The 13772-nt window shown below is 38.1% G+C and overlaps 1 protein-coding gene across 10 annotated transcripts in view; it reads right to left on the reverse strand.

Annotated features, from left to right (window-relative positions):
- Positions 1-13772, reverse strand: part of ATP2B1 (ATPase plasma membrane Ca2+ transporting 1) — a 67429-nt gene that overhangs the window by 39230 nt on the left and 14427 nt on the right. The window lies entirely within an intron of this gene.

Consider the following 13772-nt stretch of genomic DNA (forward strand, 5'->3'; position numbering starts at 1 on the left):
GATTAATGTTGACTGGCCTTAAGAAAAGCTCAGTCAAGCCTCTAACAGGAACTCTGCACTCTTGATGCCCAAATATGCTCAAATCCAAGAACAGACATGAAGTTAGTAAAAAGCACAGCTCTGGTCATTGAAACACTTGGAGACTTACTACTTAGCCATGGCAAGACTTGATATGGCTTTCATGTACAAGTTATCACAAGAGTGGTAACACTGTTTAATTAGTAGTTCATACTGTGCTTTGCATTCCAATCCTATCATTCTTATGCAACTAGATTTGTGTTATGACTTAGTCCAGTGACCAGCTATTACTAATACTTTATATGAAAGGGGTTCTGAAATGTTGTGAAGTACCTCAATGGTGTCATAACTCGCCAACGTATTTCCTTAGGGTTCACAGACAAATTCAATAATGTTGCATTAATACAACAAAAGCAGTGCTGGTCTGCAGATCAGCTGTAATAGTGTTGTAGACTACTCTGCATATCCATCTAAAAAGATTCAGAGAAACAGACTCTTCAAATTCAGAGAAAGACTCTTCAAATTTTGGATAATGAGCAGTTTTGCTCCAAATCCTACATACTTTGTTAAAACATAGCAATTTTTATACCAAATCAGATCAAAAAGGATCTGCTCCAGTAGCCCATCTCTACCTGGCATTTCAATAGACAATACAAAAGTCTTTCAGCACACAGGTACAGGATGGACCAGTCTTAACCTAGTTTCTTTGCTGATCCCTATAGAGGAATTTCACTCCAAACTTCTTTAAGTAATATCCTTAACTCAGGTCAATGTCAAATCTTGCAAAATTCAATTGCTTCCTGTTACAGCAAGTTCCAACAGTCCACTTCTGTAAGAAGAAGGTGGCGATGCATAATGAAATTAAAAGCAGTGAAATTCAACCATCATAAAAGAAAGCATATTTAAGTCACATAAGATCTTACAATAATTATATTTATCACTTCAACTAGTGCAACATTTTGTTTTGATCAGTGTTCCATTTCTGAATTTTCACAATAGTGATTTGAGATAGGTTATTCAAGTAACATGAACTCTGAAGCATTATCAGTGGTGGCTACTACAGCGTTCTCTAAATCTATTTGCATCTTATTAATCACTAATTTTAATAGTGGCACTTTCAACCATTCTCTAACATGGTTTAATAGTTGAAAGCAATTCACTTCAAACTTCCAGTCTGCTAACATCCCAAATTTTAAATTCAGGTAACAGTTACCCTAACTGGAAGTCAGTAAGTAACCATTACTGAAGTTCTGTTTTTTAAAGTTTAATTCAAAGGTACATTAGTGTCCTGCCCAAAACAAGTGAGTTTAAGATGATTAAGAGGGAGAAGTAGGTCTTACTAGGCACACCAACTTTTAGATAATCCTGTGTTTACATACCATTGAAACTATCAATAACTTTGTTTAAAGCTATCAACTGTCACACTCAAGTGAATAAAAACCTATACTGACAAGACACCTTATGGAAACAGTACACATCCTTGTAGGCAGCAGGATTCAGATACTTACACAATTATCTCTGGAAAGGCTGTTCTATGACTGTAATAGTTTGACTGATATGACTGATGCAATCTGACCATGGCTGCAGATGAAGAGCTCTGCATCTTAAATTGGTTACCCAAATCAAATTGATATTTATTACTAAATAAGTGAGCTTTGTTACCAGATAAAGATAGCAATTCAAGACTATATTCCACGAAACAAGATTTACATAATATTTATCAGTGTTAAAAATTCCAGTATCTCATGAGCCTTCACAGTTGGCTCAGAGAAATACCAAACTCAAAACAGAAATTTCCATGTAGTTTACATTACATGTAAAAGCTTACATTACGCCAAAGCATTGAAAGACTACAGACTAAAACTCATTTTAGTGCTACCAGACCATACTGTGTCAACCAACCTAGAAGCTATAAACATGTTTCTTGAAGTGTTCTTGTAACAAGACTAAATAGTTGACGGTTATGAAAAGTCATATTCCTTTTCCTTTCCCTGAAAAATTGAGACAGCCCTGAAAGCTGAGCATGCTTCAAAAAGGACCTCAGAAATAACCCCTCACAGGCAGAAGTATTTAGTAAGAATAAACCTTTTATTTGTAAGCAAGCTATAATCTGTGTTCTACATTTGTAAAATTTAAGCCTAACTTGAAGTAATAGTTTGCTGCATCAGCACACTGACAATCAAATGCAAGTAGGAAAGTTCACAAGTGGCATACTTACTATTGCCCAGATACACAGGATCTAGTACACCAACAGAACCCTTACCTGTCTTTCCTATTGCTTAATTTATATTTAATACTTACTTCATAGAGGACACCAGTCTACAGGAAATGTATTTTAATAATTTTTATTATTTTTTAATTTTCAATTAAATTAAAAATTAAATTAAAAATTAAATTAAAATTAAATAATTTTATTATTAATAATAATTTAAATTTAATAATTTAATAAAAAATTAAATCTTAAGACACTCCAGCCAACTCATATGCTTTCAAAAGTCAAAGCTCCAACAATTACATATCCTGTGCAATTCAATTTAACTTATACATCCACTAGTACTCTGTGCATTCAGATTTTAAGCACTGACTAGTACTCCTCTATGCAAAGCATCTGACCTTCAACAACACACTAAAGCTGGTTGCTGTAATATAGGAAAAGATTCACAAAGTGATTATCTCAGGAAAGTCTTTGTTTAAGCTAATTAGTTCAAGGGAGATCAAACAGATCTACATTCAAACAGGCTGCAGTGGCAAGAACTGTCTGTGTGTTTCGGTTCTCATTCCACCTTAAAGTTTTAAAATAATATCTTTAAGACATTCTGAAAAACAGAATATGCTTTTGCATACATTAGGTTGAAATCCACAGTACGTTCCATAGCTTCAAACCATCACATGACATGGTGTGGTAAGACTCCCACATTGCACATATCTTAGGAAAAGAATCAAAGCTGCTTGTAGTGTTATTACTTGATAAGGAAAGTAATTTTAACTGAGAAATGCACTTGAACATGCTGAGAAAAGGTCTTCTGAGGTCTTCCACTCTGGAAAGTAAGCTTTATCTTACTTTTTAGAGACAGACCCTTATATGTGCTTGGAAGAATATAGAAACTCATCAACTATTTCACAGAAAATACAAATGAATGCTAGCAAAATAGAAGGCTCATACAGAACAGCATGCATTTAGAGGTCATTATCCTTTATGTTAAAATGTGCCTAACTGAACAATTAGTGGAGTTATATCATTTCAGCAGGATGCTGTTGCAGTTTTAGTGTAGGCAACTCTTCTGAAAGAGCCTGGCTTATGAAGAGACAGTGGAATGAGCAGCTGAATGTAGATTGAACAGCTAAGAGGGGAAGGTTCAATCATGGAAGATGCTTAGAAACAGAAATACTTTTCAATTCATCTTGAGCTTCAAATGTGCCCAAGAGCACATGAATGTGCACAAGAAAACTTGTATTGACAAGTTTCCTTTATTACAATTTCAGGGTTCTAAAAGGTAAATTAATCGAAAGTCACAAGTTTTGTTGAGTTTTCAAAGAGAAATTTGATTTCACTGTGAAGCTTAATCTTTTAAAAGGCAGATGTACCTGAAGTAAGAACTGGCTATTATTCCAAGACCCTGCAGTTGATGTATACGCTGGTACTTAACATTTACCAAACTTATCTAAAGGATTGCTGATGCCTAGCATGACTGCCAGTTTTGTAATAGGGATTTTATCCAATACCAGTATCTTCACTTTAAGACCCCAAACTATTTCTTATTGAAATGATGGCTAACACATTAAGACTTCAGTTGTCTGAAGTTCATTCAGTAGTACGAACTAACAATGTTCTTGCACAGGACTTCCCCTTCATTCCCTTCCTATTTTAGTAGTAGTAAGGAAAAGTCTTAAAGTTGAGTTGTTTGGCAAAGTCTTAAAGCTGTAGTAGAAACAATTCTGGATCAATTTACCATACACAGCCACCTGAGAAGTTCTCCTCTGCCTTAATGAGAGGTCATGCAAGGCATGGAGAACACTACCATTTCATGAAGCAGCTTGTTCTGCAGCCTCTGCAGGAACCCAGCAAGTGATCAGGCACCGTTTTATACCATCAATCAGAGCAGGCCTTATATTCCTGTGCATATTCCAAGCCATGGCAGTTCCACACTGATGAAGCAAGCAAACTCAGACTGAAATGACAGCTGGATTAAAAAGACATTGGAAAGTATTGTATAGGACAGTGTTTCAGAATAGAAAAGCTATTTTCTCAAAGGCTTAAACTAATCACGAGCTTTCTGAATTTAAGGTATTTTGACTTGCATATAAGAGACCTAGATAGATGTAAAGAAAAACTGATCAAAGAAGCAGTGTTTTACAAAAATGTACGAACACTCTTCAAGGAGCAAACTGTAAGACATACTGGAAAGTCCTAGCAAATGAACTCCATGCAATCACTAGCATTTAAATTTGCATTCAAATTGCATTTAAAATATTATTTTTTAGATTTAAAATATTAGTATTTAAAATACTAGGCTTTCATATCTTCATATTTTATATTGTAAGGCTGAATTCTCTGCAAGAAGCCCAATACCTCTTTCCCAGTGGGAACACTTCAAGTCACCAATACATGCAGACGAGAGTCAAGTGTTTACTACTTAAATGTTTTTCTGAAAACAGAAGTTAATCACTTCAAATCATTAACAGAGCGATGTCTCAAAGGGTTTACTACAATCTACAGTTCTGACCAGTGTTCAAATAGCTTTTTCCCTTTTCCACCCACAGGCCTTGAAGCTTCCTTCTCAGCATTTCCTCTTACTAATATCATGTACTGTTTGCTCTGCAACGACATTGAATGAACTACTGTCAAATTTAGCCTTTTTGTTGGAGTGCTTATAATACTGAGTAATTCCAAGTTAAGACTATAATCCCAGAAAAAAAAGTTCTAACCTCCAGATATAACTGTCCCATCAGGCATTATTTCTAACATCTTCAAGTACCTAAGATGCATTTACTACGTGCGTCACACTTCTCGGATAACTTGAGATGAACGAAGCCGCCAAAATTTGGACTAAGGCAGCTAATGACTGAGCCAAGCCTTGGATATCACAAAATTCCATTCACTGGTGGTGTAAAACAGGAAAAAAGTATTTGCCTAAAGCCCAATCTTTCACTTGACTTCAGATCTACTGAGTCTTAAAAATAAATGATTGAGGATTTTATTAAGTTCTCTTAACCCTGCAAAGTTTAGCCTAAAAATATTTGTTCAGGATAATTATGCTGCAATATGTTCTATTGCCTGGTCTGTCACCTTAATAGCATAGCCCTAAAACTAGCTGCTTTTTGTACAATAGTCATCTATTGACAAATATTCACATTAAGTCCATGAACAACTTACCATACATTTCTCATCAGCATTTATCAAAACCTTGTTTTGTAATGTTAGCCACCATTAAGTTGAACCAGTTATGGTAGCAGATCACATACTGCTTAAGTAATCCATCATTTAACTAGAGTTCGCTTGAGTTCCCAAATTACAAGATGCATTGCAGTCACAAAACCTGTCATGTATGTGTTAAATGAGGCATGTCCTGAGCCCAATGCATTGTTTTATAGAGCCAAGTTTCAAGGAAAGAGAAAGTAAAAAGGAAACTGTGCCAAATTTCATCTAGCAGAGCTGGAACTGAATTCCTGGATTTTATTTACTTGTTGCATTTAAAGCTTAGTGCATGTCTGTTAGAAATATGTCCAGTAAGTCAATTCCGACAATAATTACGACACATGAGAGCAAAACAGCCGCTGACTTTCTCATTAAAGTTATTCCTTCAGGAAGATTACTTGTTTTGTTGAGAAATTTTTACCCTATTTTACAAAACTTCTAATTTTTGCTGCCTCTGTCTAACATTGCTTTCAATAAATTCTAATCTGAACACATTTCAGAAATTATCTTTGACGATTTTCACTTTCATCTTTCAATTTCCACAATAATATACATGCATACCCTTGCAATTGTTTTAGTCAGTTTGAGCTTAAGAACAAAGAAATTTTCACTAATACTATTTACTATTTCACAAGAAGGAAAGGGAAGAAAATCACTGTTCCAAGACAACTTTAGAAGTTCTGAATACCAGAAATGATCATACCTAGTTTTAGGACATGTTGTGCCCATTTAAGTTACAATATGTTCAAATTACATTGCATACAACACTTCAGCTAGAAAAAGACATTTATCATCCCAGCCCCCTCTTTCCTTCTACAAAGTATTTTTACATCAATATCCATTAAGTGAAGTTGTATGCTTTTGACTGTAATCACACTTTGTGCTATCAAAGAGCTGCCAAAAGCTCTTTAGAGTTAGAAGCCAAAACAGAGTTAAAGTTTCTATCTTCAGGCAATAAAGGGCAGAAATACACCCCTACTCAATTCTTTTTGTTTCCAGGAAGTGAAGAGTGAAATTTTAAATTAGTCCCAAGAATACTAGGAAGTACTTACGCCTAATGAGATTAAATCTAATTACTTCTGTATTTACTTTCTATATGACAATGAGTACTGTCTATTAAGGTACTTGCTTAGTGTTATACAGAAACATCATTAAGGAATATTCTGTATGCTAATTAGTAGAGTGTAAAAATGTAAGAGTAGTCAGATCTGTGTGTCCAATCATCCATTAAGTTCAACAACCTGCTTAAGAGTGAGCAGCAGTTGATCTGTTTTTTCCTAAGTATCTAGATGGTCCTCTAAATCATCCTGCCTGCAAGCAGCAGTTTGGAACCTAAACAACATGCAGCTCCAGTCACCAGTCTCAACAAGAGCACACCATGAAGCTAAGTAAATATTTGTTTTGTCCTCTTGGGGCCCAAGCTTAAGAAACTTTCCTCTTGTCCTGTAACATACCAGTCTAAGAGCCTTCATCTTGAGATTTTTGAAAAGGTTTTTGGAAATACACCACAGTTAATCCTTATAGTCCAGCTCCTAAAATCTTGCTTCCCGCAATATTCATAACTTTAAAGCCATGGTAGCTTCCCCTGTGTGCCACATTAATCCTTTCCTGCCAGAAATAGCCAGCTTGCCTGGTGTAAAGCAAGTTGTTCTTAGGAACTTTTTTCAAAAGCAGCTATTACATTTGCCACCTTCTATTCCTAAGCAGCCAAATATGCTCCTTCAGAATCATCATAAACTCATGAGAGAACTCGTAAGTTTGCTGCTCCCACTGATTTTTTGTGTTTGCCTTATTTTTGAATTTTTAAACCTGATATTTGAATTTGAGAATTCACTTTATGCCTTTGCAAGGAATGAACAGGATTTTTTTTCCCCTAAACTCCTTTATTAAGCTTATACCAAGAATCCCTTACTAATTAATTCTAGCAGGCTTCCTCCTTCTGGTATAGTTTAAGAAATACCTCCAAGTAAATAAAGCCTTGCAGTATTTTTCTGTTATGTTTTGCCATTTAGTGAGGCTACATACTGCCTTATCCTTTGGACAGATTTCCACTTTCAAAACTAGTCTTTCAACACAACTACATTTTTTAGTCTTTCTAGAGCCTGACATGCTATTAAAGGCTAAGACTCCATGTTGCCTGCAGTATTACACCCTGTCAGCCACTCCTTTTAAGAAACCTTCTCAGTTGTGCAATTCCCCCCCACCTTTAATGCCATTAGGTATAACTGCAATATAACTATTAGTGTCTGTACATAGAATGATGTTGATCAGTAGCAGTTACTCAACAATTACTGGTGCACCACTCAGTACAAAAGCAATAAACACTTCTCTTAGCAGATTTTGAATGTGTAAGCACTGTTAAGTGTCACAAGAGAATGCACAGGCTAAGCTGAGATACCCACCATAGCACTTCATAAGGGCAAACAAGTCAAGCAGCACATCTGCAGTCTGTCACCATCCTCAGATGACTAAAAGTACAGCTGGACTGCAACATCTAGGCATAAAACTCACCCATATTGGTTCTGAAATAACAGTCTTTGACACCAATAACATCACAACTTTATCTTCTGCCAGTCTTATTTCTACCACCTTCTCCTTTTGTAGTAGGACAAGTTACCTACATTAATAGGCATCAGCATTAATGAAGAAGCATCAGATCAAGTGAAAGCCTGCTGTCACAACAGTCTTGCAGACAGCCCAGAGTCTGGAACACAACTTCACATATTCCTGTTTCCTCTTCTTTCATAGCACCTCAGTCATTTAGAGCAGCAGTGTTTTGGTTTTCGGCCTGTTCTAAGTCCATCCCTAATAGGACACTCAGGACTCCAAGCAGTTCTAGCACCTCTTCCCTTCGTAATTTTTTCTACTAGTATTCTCCTCTCCCCAAACTAGGAACACCACTTACACAATCTTTAAGAACAGACAGGTTTTGACATCTCATCCTGGATGTCATCTCTAAGCACGTGGAAGAAGTAGTCAGCATAGACATGAATTTCACCAAGAGGAAATCATGCTTAACCAACCTGATAGCCCGCTATGATGGAGTGACTACCTGAGTAGATGAGGGGAGAGCAGCAGATATTGTCTACCTTGACTTCGGCAAGGCTTTTGACACCATCTCCCATAACATCCTCATAGGTAAGCTCAGGAAGTGTGGGATAGATGAGTGGACAGTGAGGTGGATTGAGAACTGGCTGAATGGCAGAGCTCCGAGGGTTGTCATCAGTGGCACAGAGTCTAGTTGGAGGCCTGCAGCCAGCAGTGTACCCCCAGGGGGTCAGTACTGGGTCTAGTCTTGTTCAACTTAGTCATCACTGACCTGGATGAAGGGACAGAGTGCACCCTCAGCAAGTTTGCTGATGATACAAAACTAGGAGGAGTGGCTGATACACTAGAGGGCTGGGCTGCCACTCAGAGGGACCTCAGCAGGATGGAGAGATGTGCAGACAGGAACCTCATGAAGCTCAAAGGCAAGTGCAGGGTCCTGCACCAAGGGAGGAATAACCCCATGCACAAGGACAGGCTCGGGGTTGACCTGCTGGAAAGCAGCTCTGCAGAGAAGGACCTGGGAGTCCTGGTGGACAAAAAGTCAATCATGAGCCAGCAATGTGCCCTTGTGGCCAACAAGGCCAATGGTATCCTGGGGTGCATTAGGAAGAGTGTTGCCAGCAGGTCGAGGGAGGTGATCCTCCCCCTCCACTCAGCCCTGGTGAGGCCACATCTGGAGTACTGTGTCCAGTTCTGGGCTCCGCAGTACAAGAGAGACATGGAGCTACTGGAGAGAGTCCAGCAGAGGGCTACTAAGATGATTAGGGGACTGCAGCATCTGCCCTATGAGGAAAGGCTGAGAGAGCTGGGCCTGTTCAGCCTGGAGAAGAGAAGACTGAGAGGGGATCTTTCAGTGTATACAAATATATTAAGGGAGGGTGTCAAGGGGATGGGGCCAGGCTATTTTCAGTGGTGCCCAGCAACAGGACAAGAGGACATAGACTGAAACACGGGAAGTTCCATATGAATATGAGGAAAAACTTCTTTACTCTGAGGGTGACTGAGCACTGGAACAGGTTGCCCAGAGAGGCTGTGGAGTCATCTTCTCTGGAGATGCTTAAAACCCGCTTGAATGCGATCCTGTGCAACATGCTCTAGGTGACCCTGCTTGAGCAGGGGGTTGAACTAGATTATCTCCAGAGATCTCTTCCAACTTCTGTGATTCTCTGATCTGCTGTCCTGGACCTGGAGAGCTAGAAAGTACCACACAGGTTTCCATGCCACCATCCTCACATTTAATTGTGATTCTAGTCAGGCATTAGAGCTTTGTAATTTGGGCTATTCGTAGTCCTGATGCAGACAGCAGTCATCAAAAAAGCATTCATTCACAGGCACAGAATAAAAACAAGAGATGTAAATAAAGTTTCTACTGGCTGAAAAAGTAACCACAACAGATCCCCCAAATGTTTCTTCCTGGAAAAGCCTAAAGTGCTAAAATAGCTGATTTATTTGTAGAAGCCATAAAGGCTGTACTGATAAGCCAAACTTAAGTGATAAGGCATGACAGCCATCTCCGCACCATTCCTGTGGGTATCGGTTATCAACGCATTCAGCTATCGTTGAGACTGCCTTCACCATGGAACTATTTTGTTGATGCCACCTTTGAGATACCATTAAACTCCATTCAACGAAAAGTCACTTCTTCCTCTGTTGTTTCAGGTGAAGTGACAAGCGAATGAACAAGTCATACGATATGTCACTGTCATTGTGGCCAGAGACTGAATTAGCTATTCAGCTCAAACAGACTGTCAAACCACAGCTCAGATTTAGTAATCTTGGATCACTTCTCAGTTTTGATAGGATATCTAAGAACTGCAGCACAAAATGGTTATACTCAACTAACAATTGTAGCTTTATTTCTGAAGTCTTGAGGTGTGAAGATCTGTACTGTGCAGTAATTCTTCTGACATCAACTTCATGATCGACTGTTTTGGTTGAAAAAAGTGACTGCAGAAAGTGACTGCAAATGGAGCAGTCTCCTCTGATAACATTTAGAAGTCCTGCTCCACTCAGTAAAGGAGATACCTGCCCCACTTTCCTGTAAAACAAATGTCTAAACTGTTTACTATTATCAATGGTGTCTAATAATCCTTTAGTTGTGTTTCCACTCTAAGCAGCAAGAATTCAAATTAGGACATGAACTAGGTTTTCATTTAGCTCTGGCACCATGCTTTTTCCTTAAAGCAGGAAAAGACCATGCCTTGAAAAGCTTCTTAGCTACCAGGTCCCTTCAGCGCTGACAACTTGATAATATTTGTTTCCCTTGCTCCCTTGTCCAGCTGAAGCTCAGGGCTATCAGAAAAACACTGTAAAACAGCAAGCACTCAGGTGCCAAGAGCATAACTACCATCAGCATAGTGAAGTATCAGTCTCACATTAAGGCAGCCTGTGAATCCCCAGAAATGATTCCTAGTGGCTAGTTCAATATGGGTAATATTCCTCTTACCAAAAGGAGACATCTGAATTGGAAACCTGCTGTGATTAGTTCAGCTGAAACTTACTCTAAGGGCCATAGGTCTATCAGTCTGTGTAGACTACAGATCAGCACTCTGACTCAGCTGTGCCAGACCTGAATTACTTCCCACAAGTGCTTATTTTACAGTGGAACATAGTAATATTCTCTGATTTTTTTCAGTCGGAGTATTCTTAACAATTGCATACAGTAGCTCTACAGAAAGAGAATTCGGAAGGACAGAAACCTCCATTCAAGTGAAGCACCTCAAGCAACCAGAAAAATGGTCTAGTTTGTGCATGGTAGACTAATTCCAATTGGCCACTGTTGAAGGCTCCGATTCTCTTAAGAATCTAGATGTGTGTCTCCAATTCAGGATTTCCAGTGAACTCCCTCAAAAGGCCACAGCAATTCCAAGTCTGAATATAATGTAGCTCAGCAGGCCAGTTTCTTCCTTATACAACAAGTAGGAACTCAGATACCAGCTCAGAAAAGTATGAAGCTAAACTGCATTTTAATCTAGCCCCTGTGCATCGTAAGTTTTCCTTAACTCACTGCAGCATACAGGTAATGCAAAGTAGAGAAGCCTAGAGCTTCTTCTATTCTGAGGTTAGTGACACTCAGGGAAATGACCACTTCCTCCTTGGAAAAAAGTGAACAAGAACAACAGAGTATTGTGAATCAAGAGTGGCAGAGTATCATGAAACAAAAGGTACAGAAGTTCCCGGTAATCCATATAGTTAGTGGCTCTGTCTTTCCAGAGTTCAGTTTTGGACAATACACAGAAGCCTCCTCTCAGCTTCCTAGGGCTCCACTAAGGCCCCTAAGCTGTCTTCCTCCCAGGACACCACTGGTTTCTCAGCACCTTCAAGAGATTCTTTTGCTTGAAGGACACAGGGCTGTCCATCTCCATTTCTGGCAGAGGGGAGAGAAAACAGAGGCTGAGAAGCAGCCACGCTAAGATTTTTCTCCAAGAAGCTGCTTATTATTTCAGTCTCATTGAGAGTGACTTTTTCATGAAGTTGTCACGGAAAGCACGTGAATAAGCCATGTCTCACAACCTTTCTAATTAAGAATCATTTTAGTAGTGTTTCCAAAAAAACCTACCAGATGGAGACGAGATTTTTTTTTTCTAAAAATGATGCAACTGTGAAGTCTGCTAATCTTCACAATAACAAGTTTCAGACTTTTTAAGTAGGTTCTAGGCAGACCAGTAAACACAGGTTAGAAAGAACTTGCTACAAGAGGCCTATACATTGACAAACAACCAGATGCCTTGTTTTACAGTTACATTATGAATTTGGCTCATTTAAGTTACATGCATATTTAAGTTTATACACTCTGTCAAGGTTTGAAAGCTAAATTTTACTGTGGTTTTTAATCTGTGTTTAGTTAAAGTCTTGTTTGTTTCATTACAGTCTAGTTTGACTCTACTTTCAACATTCTAAAACATTGTTTCTTGGAGGGGAGGAAATGGATATTTTAAAATAAATGACTTGTACTGAGATCATGAAAATATTTTATATGTTTAACATGTTTATAGGAACAGCAATACAACTTATAAATAATGCTTCCAGTTCATCTTCAGAACATGTGTTTATACTGAACGTGTTGTTTTGTATTTTGCACCTCTAGTCTTGATACCAGCAGCTAGTATTGTGTTTTTCTAGACTATTAATAAAAGGTTATTCTCAGTATGCTAAAGAACTACTGCTACAGGAGTTAGACTGTAGCAGGTTTATCTATTCCTACTGTAATTTTTCTCTTTAAAAAGAACTGCATGACTTTGGGGGGGTGAGGCGGAATCTTGTTTTGTCAGTATTTGAACAGTTTAGAGCAGTCATCCAAATAAGGACTTGGCAATATAACCAAACAGTAGTATATGTTCAGCATCCAGAATCAAAGTGTAAAGGAACATACCATAATTTTAGGCAGTTGTACACCTGTCTGTCAAAACTAGAATCTAATTTGATGCACACTGCCTTATGCATACAATTAAGACTCTGATCAGCTTTTGAGACAGTTTTCTTCCTTAAAACTCCAGAAGTAGGAACTTACTAAAATGTCACTTTTTTAAAACCTTTTTGTTGAGCAATGTCATTATTAAAACAAGCCATTAGCTGTCAAACATTTAACTGAGCAAGTATTTCCAAGTATTCAAGCAACTGCCTCACAGTAAAATTGCTCAAAGAAAGCCCAAAGCAAAGTACACTGATGGTTTTTAAATATTGTAAGATGAAAAGTCTCAGGTACCTCCAAGTTCAGAAGTCAAAAAAAAAATAGGCTAGGCTTTCCTAGAAAATGGAAGTATTTCCCTATGCACGGAGAATTCTCAGCCGTTCTTGCTTGACTAGAAGACTAGGGTTCAAAGCAGGCATTATTAAGCTAAAATGTATGGCCTGTATTATGCAGGTTAGGACATTTTGGTTTTCTTGTTGATTAACAGGAATGCTATTGAATTACAGCTTTGTACATTAAAACTGAAGTGATTCAACATGACAGTCATATGCTAAATTCTGATCATATGTGGAGGATAGTGAACTCATAGGGTAAACTCTAGGACCTTAATCCACAATAGCATACCTAATAGGAAAAAACTGGATTAACAGGCTATTTGGTATGGTGAACACACTCACTTTAAGAGAAGATTTATTTTTAACTTCTCTGTGAAAGCATAGGCAACTATAGGCTCTATTTTGATAGAGCCAAGTAACCAATTTTAGGTATAACAATGCCTAAAGATATTTGAAGGTAGCCATGGGTATATGAAAAGAGAAATCTCCTAACAGGAGGAACCACAGTGTTTGATTGCACAGAATTCTTTAAATCAAATTTGCA

Source organism: Dromaius novaehollandiae, chromosome 1 (genome assembly GCF_036370855.1).
Source record: "Dromaius novaehollandiae isolate bDroNov1 chromosome 1, bDroNov1.hap1, whole genome shotgun sequence".
NCBI classification, from domain to species: Eukaryota; Metazoa; Chordata; class Aves; order Casuariiformes; family Dromaiidae; genus Dromaius; species Dromaius novaehollandiae.